The 12,713-nt window shown below is 43.9% G+C and overlaps 8 non-coding genes and 1 pseudogene across 8 annotated transcripts; all 9 read left to right on the top strand.

The window, feature by feature from the left end:
* Positions 1-1,726: 1,726 nt before the first annotated feature.
* On the top strand, positions 1,727-1,899 carry LOC141229164 (U2 spliceosomal RNA; annotated as a pseudogene).
* Positions 1,900-3,014: 1,115 nt separating this feature from the next.
* LOC141229080 (U2 spliceosomal RNA) lies at positions 3,015-3,205 on the top strand. Its single transcript, XR_012295832.1, has one exon. It is a non-coding gene; the product is annotated as a U2 spliceosomal RNA (small nuclear RNA).
* Positions 3,206-4,320: 1,115 nt separating this feature from the next.
* On the top strand, positions 4,321-4,511 carry LOC141229101 (U2 spliceosomal RNA). The gene has a single exon (XR_012295854.1). It is a non-coding gene; the product is annotated as a U2 spliceosomal RNA (small nuclear RNA).
* Positions 4,512-5,623: 1,112 nt separating this feature from the next.
* On the top strand, positions 5,624-5,814 carry LOC141229099 (U2 spliceosomal RNA). The gene has a single exon (XR_012295852.1). It is a non-coding gene; the product is annotated as a U2 spliceosomal RNA (small nuclear RNA).
* Positions 5,815-6,929: 1,115 nt separating this feature from the next.
* Positions 6,930-7,120, top strand: LOC141229079 (U2 spliceosomal RNA). The gene has a single exon (XR_012295831.1). It is a non-coding gene; the product is annotated as a U2 spliceosomal RNA (small nuclear RNA).
* Positions 7,121-8,235: 1,115 nt separating this feature from the next.
* Positions 8,236-8,426, top strand: LOC141229076 (U2 spliceosomal RNA). Its single transcript, XR_012295829.1, has one exon. It is a non-coding gene; the product is annotated as a U2 spliceosomal RNA (small nuclear RNA).
* A 1,112-nt stretch (positions 8,427-9,538) lies between these two features.
* Positions 9,539-9,729, top strand: LOC141229128 (U2 spliceosomal RNA). The gene has a single exon (XR_012295880.1). It is a non-coding gene; the product is annotated as a U2 spliceosomal RNA (small nuclear RNA).
* Positions 9,730-10,844: 1,115 nt separating this feature from the next.
* Positions 10,845-11,035, top strand: LOC141229075 (U2 spliceosomal RNA). The gene has a single exon (XR_012295828.1). It is a non-coding gene; the product is annotated as a U2 spliceosomal RNA (small nuclear RNA).
* A 1,115-nt stretch (positions 11,036-12,150) lies between these two features.
* On the top strand, positions 12,151-12,341 carry LOC141229074 (U2 spliceosomal RNA). The gene has a single exon (XR_012295827.1). It is a non-coding gene; the product is annotated as a U2 spliceosomal RNA (small nuclear RNA).
* The last annotated feature ends 372 nt before the right edge of the window (positions 12,342-12,713 follow it).

Raw genomic sequence — 12,713 nt, 5'->3', positions numbered from 1 at the left:
ACCCCCTTGCTGCTTTTGGGGAGCCGGATTAGTCCCGGGGCAACGAGGGGCGATCAGCCTGCCTGCTTTTTTTAAGTAGGCGAGGAGGATTTTTGCCACCTTTGGTGTGAAGATATGGACGGGAGAAGCCCAAATATGCTGACCTGTGAAGAGGTCCCAGTTTTTGCAAGATTGAAGAATGCAGTGCGGTTTATTTTTTTGGATCCAGAGAAGAAGAAGTCTGGCTTGTTTTTTTTGGTAGAGAAGATTTTGTTTGAACTATTGGAAGTTCAAATGGAACAAGTTTTGTCTATGTTGGAGTTCCCGAAGAGAGGGATATATGATGTTATTTTTTGTTCAGAAGATATCTTTTCTGACTTTTGGAAGAGAATGGATCTAGTGAAGGAAGATTCGATACTTGAAGGTGTTTTTTTTGTGTCGCATTTTCCTAGGAAGGAAAGGCTAATAGTAATAAGGATGTATAGTCCTTTCATATTGGAAGAAGAGATCATGACCTTTTTATCCCGGTACTGTGAGAAAGTGAGTTCTGCTGGCAAAATGTTTAACCGATATGGTTTTTGGACCACGAGGTGGAGGTTCCTGGTCAAGTTCAAGGAAAGTTCGGATGGTGTTGTGGTACTCCCACCAAGTAGATTCAAAATCGGGACAGTTAATGGAGATATGTTCTTTACAGGTATGCCGAAGTTTTGTAGGCGTTGTAAACAGTATGGCCATGAAAAGGATTCCTGTACATTACAGTGGTGTGCCAAGTGTGAAGAAGTGGGACATAAGGCAGAGAATTGTGAAAAAAGTAAGAAATGTAATCTATGTGGTGGCAGTGGTCATTTATATGATTGCTGTCCTGTCAATAAAAGGGAGGAGAAGTCAGTTGACAAGGAAGATGGAAAAGAAGAAGAGTCTGAAGCTGCCCCCCATGATGAAACGGAAGAGAACATATCTCAAAAGAAGGAGGAACAAATAAGAGATATAAGAAAAGAAGGTGATCATATGGAAGAAGATACTGAGAGTGATATCACAGACGTTGAGATTGAAAATACTAGCTTGGAAGAAGAAGTGGAGGTGGATAGGGAGTCAGAAGATCAGGAGGAAAGTGAGTCCTCCAGTCAGGATGAAAAGGAAGGTGCTGTAAGTAATATGGAAGAGGAGGAGGAGGGTGAAGAAACTAGTGAAGAAGAAAGAGAGGATGTCGCATGTGAAGCCAGAGAAGAAATTGAAGGAGTTTTGTCATCTGGGAAGGACTCTAGTAAAGCAAAGGATGTTTCAGAAAAAAATATGAGGGAGATGGAGGAGAGACAAGAAGTGTTGAAAATGCTAAATAGTTGTGAAGGGGGGAGTCAGGCTAGTCTAAGGCGCAAAGTGTGGAATAACATTTATAGCGATATGCATCGTTTTTTTTCAACTTACAGAATACCTCAGTCGTTGGCTAAAGAGGTAGAAGAAGCTTGGGATGGTCGGTTTCTGGATGGAAGGCTTTTGAATGCCTTGGCAGCATATGGCCTGAAGAGAGGAATGTTGCCTTAAATCGTAATGGTAAAGATTGTAATGTTGTGATGTAAAGAATATGGAATAACTGTATTGTGATAATATAAACGTATATATATAAAATAAGATTGGAAAAATGGATATATGACCCACAATGATGGATAACAACCTAATACCATTTGGAAATCATTGCAAAGCATGAAATGGTAAATATGGGACTTGTAATCTGAGTGGAAAAAAAAAAATAAAAATAAAAAAAAAAAATCTGTTCTTATCAGTTTAATATCTGATACGTCCCCTATCTGGGGACCATATATTAAATGGATTTTTAGAACAGGGAGATGGAAAAAGAGCTTGCTCTGTCCACTCCACGCATTGACCTGGTATTGCAGTATCTCCAGGACCGGTGCACCCCTTCTTTAATGCAGTTTCTAAAATCAGAAAGAATTGAATTCAATGTTTTTTGTTCATTTTGCTTGTTTGTCGGATTTTGGGATGGACTCTTTGGCTTTGCTTTTCTTCTCCTCATTGGATTTTTCATGTTCAAAGTTGCAGAAGCCAGATTACAAGCTCATTTTGGTTCAACTTCAGCAACTGTGCATTGCATTGCCATGTAATGTGATGCAATGCTATCTTTCTAGCTCTCCCTTTTTACTTCCTTTTGGATAAACAGACATATTAGGCAAGCATTTTGGAGCTTTCACCTAAATAACTACAGGTGGTGAGATAAGCTGCACAATATAATTGACCTTTCAGTATATTGTTGCACACACACCATCTATTTAGCAAATGCCCTTGTTATCAACAGCAGCCTTTTAAACTCACCTGAGCTAACAGGTATGTGCGCTGGTTACTCTGCTGCGCTTAAAATTTCTTTTTTGGTTTGCTACAATGCCTTTTCTGAAACGTTGTCTCCTTCTGCTGGAACACTGACTTCTTTCATTTAATGCCTGCAGACTATAAAAGAGAACCCAACCCAAAAAGTTTGGTTGATTAGTCTGTGGCATTCTGTTAAACTGTTGCTTATGGCGGTCTCTGTGAGCTTCTCAGCGACATTCAGCCAGCCAGGTATCCTGCCTGCAGTAGATGGAATGTGGCAATGGAACGCTGGCTGCGCGTGTCATAATAGGCTCTGAGCCTTTATATACCTGTGCACAGCAGCAGCCACCTTCAGTCTGCTGCTGGACAGCCAGCAGCAGCAGCAGCAGGAGAGGTATGTAATCAGGAGCCCTCCTGCTAAGGGTAGACAGCTGCTCGTTCCACCCCACCCCCCGCCTTAATTGGTTCTCCTCCCTTCCAACGGTGTTGAGGCGGGTGGGAACAGCAGGGGGTGAAGGTGCTGTGTTTAAAGAGGTGGAGTTATGCAGATCTAAAACGCGTGGATTGCAGCAGCAGCAAGCCGAAAAGTGCAGGCATGTAAGGGATCTAGAGGTTGACAACATGTCTTCTTAACGGGAGTCCAGGAGCTCATCTCCACAAATGGACTTTTCAGGATCCTTGGGTGGCTCCGTAGTTTGAAACCAATTCTGGTTATCGCTTCTCGGCCTTTTGGCTAAGATCAAGTGTAGTATCTGTTCTTATCAGTTTAATATCTGATACGTCCCCTATCTGGGGACCATATATTAAATGGATTTTTAGAACAGGGAGATGGAAAAAGAGCTTGCTCTGTCCACTCCACGCATTGACCTGGTATTGCAGTATCTCCAGGACCGGTGCACCCCTTCTTTAATGCAGTTTCTAAAATCAGAAAGAATTGAATTCAATGTTTTTTGTTCATTTTGCTTGTTTGTCGGATTTTGGGATGGACTCTTTGGCCTTGCTTTTCTTCTCCTCATTGGATTTTTCATGTTCAAAGTTGCAGAAGCCAGATTACAAGCTCATTTTGGTTCAACTTCAGCAACTGTGCATTGCATTGCCATGTAATGTGATGCAATGCTATCTTTCTAGCTCTCCCTTTTTACTTCCTTTTGGATAAACAGACATATTAGGCAAGCATTTTGGAGCTTTCACCTAAATAACTACAGGTGGTGAGATAAGCTGCACAATATAATTGACCTTTCAGTGTATTGTTGCACACACACCATCTATTTAGCAAATGCCCTTGTTATCAACAGCAGCCTTTTAAACTCACCTGAGCTAACAGGTATGTGCGCTGGTTACTCTGCTGCGCTTAAAATTTCTTTTTTGGTTTGCTACAATGCCTTTTCTGAAACGTTGTCTCCTTCTGCTGGAACACTGACTTCTTTCATTTAATGCCTGCAGACTATAAAAGAGAACCCAACCCAAAAAGTTTGGTTGATTAGTCTGTGGCATTCTGTTAAACTGTTGCTTATGGCGGTCTCTGTGAGCTTCTCAGCGACATTCAGCCAGCCAGGTATCCTGCCTGCAGTAGATGGAATGTGGCAATGGAACGCTGGCTGCGCGTGTCATAATAGGCTCTGAGCCTTTATATACCTGTGCACAGCAGCAGCCACCTTCAGTCTGCTGCTGGACAGCCAGCAGCAGCAGCAGCAGGAGAGGTATGTAATCAGGAGCCCTCCTGCTAAGGGTAGACAGCTGCTCGTTCCACCCCACCCCCCGCCTTAATTGGTTCTCCTCCCTTCCAACGGTGTTGAGGCGGGTGGGAACAGCAGGGGGTGAAGGTGCTGTGTTTAAAGAGGTGGAGTTATGCAGATCTAAAACGCGTGGATTGCAGCAGCAGCAAGCCGAAAAGTGCAGGCATGTAAGGGATCTAGAGGTTGACAACATGTCTTCTTAACGGGAGTCCAGGAGCTCATCTCCACAAATGGACTTTTCAGGATCCTTGGGTGGCTCCGTAGTTTGAAACCAATTCTGGTTATCGCTTCTCGGCCTTTTGGCTAAGATCAAGTGTAGTATCTGTTCTTATCAGTTTAATATCTGATAGGTCCCCTATCTGGGGACCATATATTAAATGGATTTTTAGAACAGGGAGATGGAAAAAGAGCTTGCTCTGTCCACTCCACGCATTGACCTGGTATTGCAGTATCTCCAGGACCGGTGCACCCCTTCTTTAATGCAGTTTCTAAAATCAGAAAGAATTGAATTCAATGTTTTTTGTTCATTTTGCTTGTTTGTCGGATTTTGGGATGGACTCTTTGGCTTTGCTTTTCTTCTCCTCATTGGATTTTTCATGTTCAAAGTTGCAGAAGCCAGATTACAAGCTCATTTTGGTTTAACTTCAGCAACTGTGCATTGCATTGCCATGTAATGTGATGCAATGCTATCTTTCTAGCTCTCCCTTTTTACTTCATTTTGGATAAACAGACATATTAGGCAAGCATTTTGGAGCTTTCACCTAAATAACTACAGGTGGTGAGATAAGCTGCACAATATAATTGACCTTTCAGTATATTGTTGCACACACACCATCTATTTAGCAAATGCCCTTGTTATCAACAGCAGCCTTTTAAACTCACCTGAGCTAACAGGTATGTGCGCTGGTTACTCTGCTGCGCTTAAAATTTCTTTTTTGGTTTGCTACAATGCCTTTTCTGAAACGTTGTCTCCTTCTGCTGGAACACTGACTTCTTTCATTTAATGCCTGCAGACTATAAAAGAGAACCCAACCCAAAAAGTTTGGTTGATTAGTCTGTGGCATTCTGTTAAACTGTTGCTTATGGCGGTCTCTGTGAGCTTCTCAGCGACATTCAGCCAGCCAGGTATCCTGCCTGCAGTAGATGGAATGTGGCAATGGAACGCTGGCTGCGCGTGTCATAATAGGCTCTGAGCCTTTATATACCTGTGCACAGCAGCAGCCACCTTCAGTCTGCTGCTGGACAGCCAGCAGCAGCAGCAGGAGAGGTATGTAATCAGGAGCCCTCCTGCTAAGGGTAGACAGCTGCTCGTTCCACCCCACCCCCCGCCTTAATTGGTTCTCCTCCCTTCCAACGGTGTTGAGGCGGGTGGGAACAGCAGGGGGTGAAGGTGCTGTGTTTAAAGAGGTGGAGTTATGCAGATCTAAAACGCGTGGATTGCAGCAGCAGCAAGCCGAAAAGTGCAGGCATGTAAGGGATCTAGAGGTTGACAACATGTCTTCTTAACGGGAGTCCAGGAGCTCATCTCCACAAATGGACTTTTCAGGATCCTTGGGTGGCTCCGTAGTTTGAAACCAATTCTGGTTATCGCTTCTCGGCCTTTTGGCTAAGATCAAGTGTAGTATCTGTTCTTATCAGTTTAATATCTGATAGGTCCCCTATCTGGGGACCATATATTAAATGGATTTTTAGAACAGGGAGATGGAAAAAGAGCTTGCTCTGTCCACTCCACGCATTGACCTGGTATTGCAGTATCTCCAGGACCGGTGCACCCCTTCTTTAATGCAGTTTCTAAAATCAGAAAGAATTGAATTCAATGTTTTTTGTTCATTTTGCTTGTTTGTCGGATTTTGGGATGGACTCTTTGGCTTTGCTTTTCTTCTCCTCATTGGATTTTTCATGTTCAAAGTTGCAGAAGCCAGATTACAAGCTCATTTTGGTTCAACTTCAGCAACTGTGCATTGCATTGCCATGTAATGTGATGCAATGCTATCTTTCTAGCTCTCCCTTTTTACTTCCTTTTGGATAAACAGACATATTAGGCAAGCATTTTGGAGCTTTCACCTAAATAACTACAGGTGGTGAGATAAGCTGCACAATATAATTGACCTTTCAGTATATTGTTGCACACACACCATCTATTTAGCAAATGCCCTTGTTATCAACAGCAGCCTTTTAAACTCACCTGAGCTAACAGGTATGTGCGCTGGTTACTCTGCTGCGCTTAAAATTTCTTTTTTGGTTTGCTACAATGCCTTTTCTGAAACGTTGTCTCCTTCTGCTGGAACACTGACTTCTTTCATTTAATGCCTGCAGACTATAAAAGAGAACCCAACCCAAAAAGTTTGGTTGATTAGTCTGTGGCATTCTGTTAAACTGTTGCTTATGGCGGTCTCTGTGAGCTTCTCAGCGACATTCAGCCAGCCAGGTATCCTGCCTGCAGTAGATGGAATGTGGCAATGGAACGCTGGCTGCGCGTGTCATAATAGGCTCTGAGCCTTTATATACCTGTGCACAGCAGCAGCCACCTTCAGTCTGCTGCTGGACAGCCAGCAGCAGCAGCAGCAGGAGAGGTATGTAATCAGGAGCCCTCCTGCTAAGGGTAGACAGCTGCTCGTTCCACCCCACCCCCCGCCTTAATTGGTTCTCCTCCCTTCCAACGGTGTTGAGGCGGGTGGGAACAGCAGGGGGTGAAGGTGCTGTGTTTAAAGAGGTGGAGTTATGCAGATCTAAAACGCGTGGATTGCAGCAGCAGCAAGCCGAAAAGTGCAGGCATGTAAGGGATCTAGAGGTTGACAACATGTCTTCTTAACGGGAGTCCAGGAGCTCATCTCCACAAATGGACTTTTCAGGATCCTTGGGTGGCTCCGTAGTTTGAAACCAATTCTGGTTATCGCTTCTCGGCCTTTTGGCTAAGATCAAGTGTAGTATCTGTTCTTATCAGTTTAATATCTGATACGTCCCCTATCTGGGGACCATATATTAAATGGATTTTTAGAACAGGGAGATGGAAAAAGAGCTTGCTCTGTCCACTCCACGCATTGACCTGGTATTGCAGTATCTCCAGGACCGGTGCACCCCTTCTTTAATGCAGTTTCTAAAATCAGAAAGAATTGAATTCAATGTTTTTTGTTCATTTTGCTTGTTTGTCGGATTTTGGGATGGACTCTTTGGCTTTGCTTTTCTTCTCCTCATTGGATTTTTCATGTTCAAAGTTGCAGAAGCCAGATTACAAGCTCATTTTGGTTCAACTTCAGCAACTGTGCATTGCATTGCCATGTAATGTGATGCAATGCTATCTTTCTAGCTCTCCCTTTTTACTTCCTTTTGGATAAACAGACATATTAGGCAAGCATTTTGGAGCTTTCACCTAAATAACTACAGGTGGTGAGATAAGCTGCACAATATAATTGACCTTTCAGTATATTGTTGCACACACACCATCTATTTAGCAAATGCCCTTGTTATCAACAGCAGCCTTTTAAACTCACCTGAGCTAACAGGTATGTGCGCTGGTTACTCTGCTGCGCTTAAAATTTCTTTTTTGGTTTGCTACAATGCCTTTTCTGAAACGTTGTCTCCTTCTGCTGGAACACTGACTTCTTTCATTTAATGCCTGCAGACTATAAAAGAGAACCCAACCCAAAAAGTTTGGTTGATTAGTCTGTGGCATTCTGTTAAACTGTTGCTTATGGCGGTCTCTGTGAGCTTCTCAGCGACATTCAGCCAGCCAGGTATCCTGCCTGCAGTAGATGGAATGTGGCAATGGAACGCTGGCTGCGCGTGTCATAATAGGCTCTGAGCCTTTATATACCTGTGCACAGCAGCAGCCACCTTCAGTCTGCTGCTGGACAGCCAGCAGCAGCAGCAGCAGGAGAGGTATGTAACCAGGAGCCCTCCTGCTAAGGGTAGACAGCTGCTCGTTCCACCCCACCCCCCGCCTTAATTGGTTCTCCTCCCTTCCAACGGTGTTGAGGCGGGTGGGAACAGCAGGGGGTGAAGGTGCTGTGTTTAAAGAGGTGGAGTTATGCAGATCTAAAACGCGTGGATTGCAGCAGCAGCAAGCCGAAAAGTGCAGGCATGTAAGGGATCTAGAGGTTGACAACATGTCTTCTTAACGGGAGTCCAGGAGCTCATCTCCACAAATGGACTTTTCAGGATCCTTGGGTGGCTCCGTAGTTTGAAACCAATTCTGGTTATCGCTTCTCGGCCTTTTGGCTAAGATCAAGTGTAGTATCTGTTCTTATCAGTTTAATATCTGATACGTCCCCTATCTGGGGACCATATATTAAATGGATTTTTAGAACAGGGAGATGGAAAAAGAGCTTGCTCTGTCCACTCCACGCATTGACCTGGTATTGCAGTATCTCCAGGACCGGTGCACCCCTTCTTTAATGCAGTTTCTAAAATCAGAAAGAATTGAATTCAATGTTTTTTGTTCATTTTGCTTGTTTGTCGGATTTTGGGATGGACTCTTTGGCTTTGCTTTTCTTCTCCTCATTGGATTTTTCATGTTCAAAGTTGCAGAAGCCAGATTACAAGCTCATTTTGGTTCAACTTCAGCAACTGTGCATTGCATTGCCATGTAATGTGATGCAATGCTATCTTTCTAGCTCTCCCTTTTTACTTCCTTTTGGATAAACAGACATATTAGGCAAGCATTTTGGAGCTTTCACCTAAATAACTACAGGTGGTGAGATAAGCTGCACAATATAATTGACCTTTCAGTATATTGTTGCACACACACCATCTATTTAGCAAATGCCCTTGTTATCAACAGCAGCCTTTTAAACTCACCTGAGCTAACAGGTATGTGCGCTGGTTACTCTGCTGCGCTTAAAATTTCTTTTTTGGTTTGCTACAATGCCTTTTCTGAAACGTTGTCTCCTTCTGCTGGAACACTGACTTCTTTCATTTAATGCCTGCAGACTATAAAAGAGAACCCAACCCAAAAAGTTTGGTTGATTAGTCTGTGGCATTCTGTTAAACTGTTGCTTATGGCGGTCTCTGTGAGCTTCTCAGCGACATTCAGCCAGCCAGGTATCCTGCCTGCAGTAGATGGAATGTGGCAATGGAACGCTGGCTGCGCGTGTCATAATAGGCTCTGAGCCTTTATATACCTGTGCACAGCAGCAGCCACCTTCAGTCTGCTGCTGGACAGCCAGCAGCAGCAGCAGGAGAGGTATGTAATCAGGAGCCCTCCTGCTAAGGGTAGACAGCTGCTCGTTCCACCACACCCCCCGCCTTAATTGGTTCTCCTCCCTTCCAACGGTGTTGAGGCGGGTGGGAACAGCAGGGGGTGAAGGTGCTGTGTTTAAAGAGGTGGAGTTATGCAGATCTAAAACGCGTGGATTGCAGCAGCAGCAAGCCGAAAAGTGCAGGCATGTAAGGGATCTAGAGGTTGACAACATGTCTTCTTAACGGGAGTCCAGGAGCTCATTTCCACAAATGGACTTTTCAGGATCCTTGGGTGGCTCCGTAGTTTGAAACCAATTCTGGTTATCGCTTCTCGTCCTTTTGGCTAAGATCAAGTGTAGCATCTGTTCTTATCAGTTTAATATCTGATACGTCCCCTATCTGGGGACCATATATTAAATGGATTTTTAGAACAGGGAGATGGAAAAAGAGCTTGCTCTGTCCACTCCACGCATTGACCTGGTATTGCAGTATCTCCAGGACCGGTGCACCCCTTCTTTAATGCAGTTTCTAAAATCAGAAAGAATTGAATTCAATGTTTTTTGTTCATTTTGCTTGTTTGTCGGATTTTGGGATGGACTCTTTGGCTTTGCTTTTCTTCTCCTCATTGGATTTTTCATGTTCAAAGTTGCAGAAGCCAGATTACAAGCTCATTTTGGTTCAACTTCAGCAACTGTGCATTGCATTGCCATGTAATGTGATGCAATGCTATCTTTCTAGCTCTCCCTTTTTACTTCCTTTTGGATAAACAGACATATTAGGCAAGCATTTTGGAGCTTTCACCTAAATAACTACAGGTGGTGAGATAAGCTGCACAATATAATTGACCTTTCAGTATATTGTTGCACACACACCATCTATTTAGCAAATGCCCTTGTTATCAACAGCAGCCTTTTAAACTCACCTGAGCTAACAGGTATGTGCGCTGGTTACTCTGCTGCGCTTAAAATTTCTTTTTTGGTTTGCTACAATGCCTTTTCTGAAACGTTGTCTCCTTCTGCTGGAACACTGACTTCTTTCATTTAATGCCTGCAGACTATAAAAGAGAACCCAACCCAAAAAGTTTGGTTGATTAGTCTGTGGCATTCTGTTAAACTGTTGCTTATGGCGGTCTCTGTGAGCTTCTCAGCGACATTCAGCCAGCCAGGTATCCTGCCTGCAGTAGATGGAATGTGGCAATGGAACGCTGGCTGCGCGTGTCATAATAGGCTCTGAGCCTTTATATACCTGTGCACAGCAGCAGCCACCTTCAGTCTGCTGCTGGACAGCCAGCAGCAGCAGCAGCAGGAGAGGTATGTAATCAGGAGCCCTCCTGCTAAGGGTAGACAGCTGCTCGTTCCACCCCACCCCCCGCCTTAATTGGTTCTCCTCCCTTCCAACGGTGTTGAGGCGGGTGGGAACAGCAGGGGGTGAAGGTGCTGTGTTTAAAGAGGTGGAGTTATGCAGATCTAAAACGCGTGGATTGCAGCAGCAGCAAGCCGAAAAGTGCAGGCATGTAAGGGATCTAGAGGTTGACAACATGTCTTCTTAACGGGAGTCCAGGAGCTCATCTCCACAAATGGACTTTTCAGGATCCTTGGGTGGCTCCGTAGTTTGAAACCAATTCTGGTTATCGCTTCTCGGCCTTTTGGCTAAGATCAAGTGTAGTATCTGTTCTTATCAGTTTAATATCTGATACGTCCCCTATCTGGGGACCATATATTAAATGGATTTTTAGAACAGGGAGATGGAAAAAGAGCTTGCTCTGTCCACTCCACGCATTGACCTGGTATTGCAGTATCTCCAGGACCGGTGCACCCCTTCTTTAATGCAGTTTCTAAAATCAGAAAGAATTGAATTCAATGTTTTTTGTTCATTTTGCTTGTTTGTCGGATTTTGGGATGGACTCTTTGGCTTTGCTTTTCTTCTCCTCATTGGATTTTTCATGTTCAAAGTTGCAGAAGCCAGATTACAAGCTCATTTTGGTTCAACTTCAGCAACTGTGCATTGCATTGCCATGTAATGTGATGCAATGCTATCTTTCTAGCTCTCCCTTTTTACTTCCTTTTGGATAAACAGACATATTAGGCAAGCATTTTGGAGCTTTCACCTAAATAACTACAGGTGGTGAGATAAGCTGCACAATATAATTGACCTTTCAGTATATTGTTGCACACACACCATCTATTTAGCAAATGCCCTTGTTATCAACAGCAGCCTTTTAAACTCACCTGAGCTAACAGGTATGTGCGCTGGTTACTCTGCTGCGCTTAAAATTTCTTTTTTGGTTTGCTACAATGCCTTTTCTGAAACGTTGTCTCCTTCTGCTGGAACACTGACTTCTTTCATTTAATGCCTGCAGACTATAAAAGAGAACCCAACCCAAAAAGTTTGGTTGATTAGTCTGTGGCATTCTGTTAAACTGTTGCTTATGGCGGTCTCTGTGAGCTTCTCAGCGACATTCAGCCAGCCAGGTATCCTGCCTGCAGTAGATGGAATGTGGCAATGGAACGCTGGCTGCGCGTGTCATAATAGGCTCTGAGCCTTTATATACCTGTGCACAGCAGCAGCCACCTTCAGTCTGCTGCTGGACAGCCAGCAGCAGCAGCAGCAGGAGAGGTATGTAATCAGGAGCCCTCCTGCTAAGGGTAGACAGCTGCTCGTTCCACCCCACCCCCCGCCTTAATTGGTTCTCCTCCCTTCCAACGGTGTTGAGGCGGGTGGGAACAGCAGGGGGTGAAGGTGCTGTGTTTAAAGAGGTGGAGTTATGCAGATCTAAAACGCGTGGATTGCAGCAGCAGCAAGCCGAAAAGTGCAGGCATGTAAGGGATCTAGAGGTTGACAACATGTCTTCTTAACGGGAGTCCAGGAGCTCATCTCCACAAATGGACTTTTCATGATCCTTGGGTGGCTCCGTAGTTTGAAACCAATTCTGGTTATCGCTTCTCGGCCTTTTGGCTAAGATCAAGTGTAGTATCTGTTCTTATCAGTTTAATATCTGATACGTCCCCTATCTGGGGACCATATATTAAATGGATTTTTAGAACAGGGAGATGGAAAAAGAGCTTGCTCTGTCCACTCCACGCATTGACCTGGTATTGCAGTATCTCCAGGACCGGTGCACCCCTTCTTTAATGCAGTTTCTAAAATCAGAAAGAATTGAATTCAATGTTTTTTGTTCATTTTGCTTGTTTGTCGGATTTTGGGATGGACTCTTTGGCTTTGCTTTTCTTCTCCTCATTGGATTTTTCATGTTCAAAGTTGCAGAAGCCAGATTACAAGCTCATTTTGGTTCAACTTCAGCAACTGTGCATTGCATTGCCATGTAATGTGATGCAATGCTATATTTCTAGCTCTCCCTTTTTACTTCCTTTTGGATAAACAGACATATTAGGCAAGCATTTTGGAGCTTTCACCTAAATAACTACAGGTGGTGAGATAAGCTGCACAATATAATTGACCTTTCAGTATATTGTTGCACACACACCATCTATTTAGCAA

Source organism: Phyllobates terribilis, unplaced genomic scaffold, assembly GCF_046119375.1.
Source record: "Phyllobates terribilis strain yellow unplaced genomic scaffold, ASM4611937v1 Scaffold_455__1_contigs__length_1453912, whole genome shotgun sequence".
NCBI lineage: Eukaryota > Metazoa > Chordata > Amphibia > Anura > Dendrobatidae > Phyllobates > Phyllobates terribilis.
The sequence above is the reverse complement of the archived record's forward strand: the minus strand, read 5'-3'. Positions and strand labels throughout refer to the sequence as shown.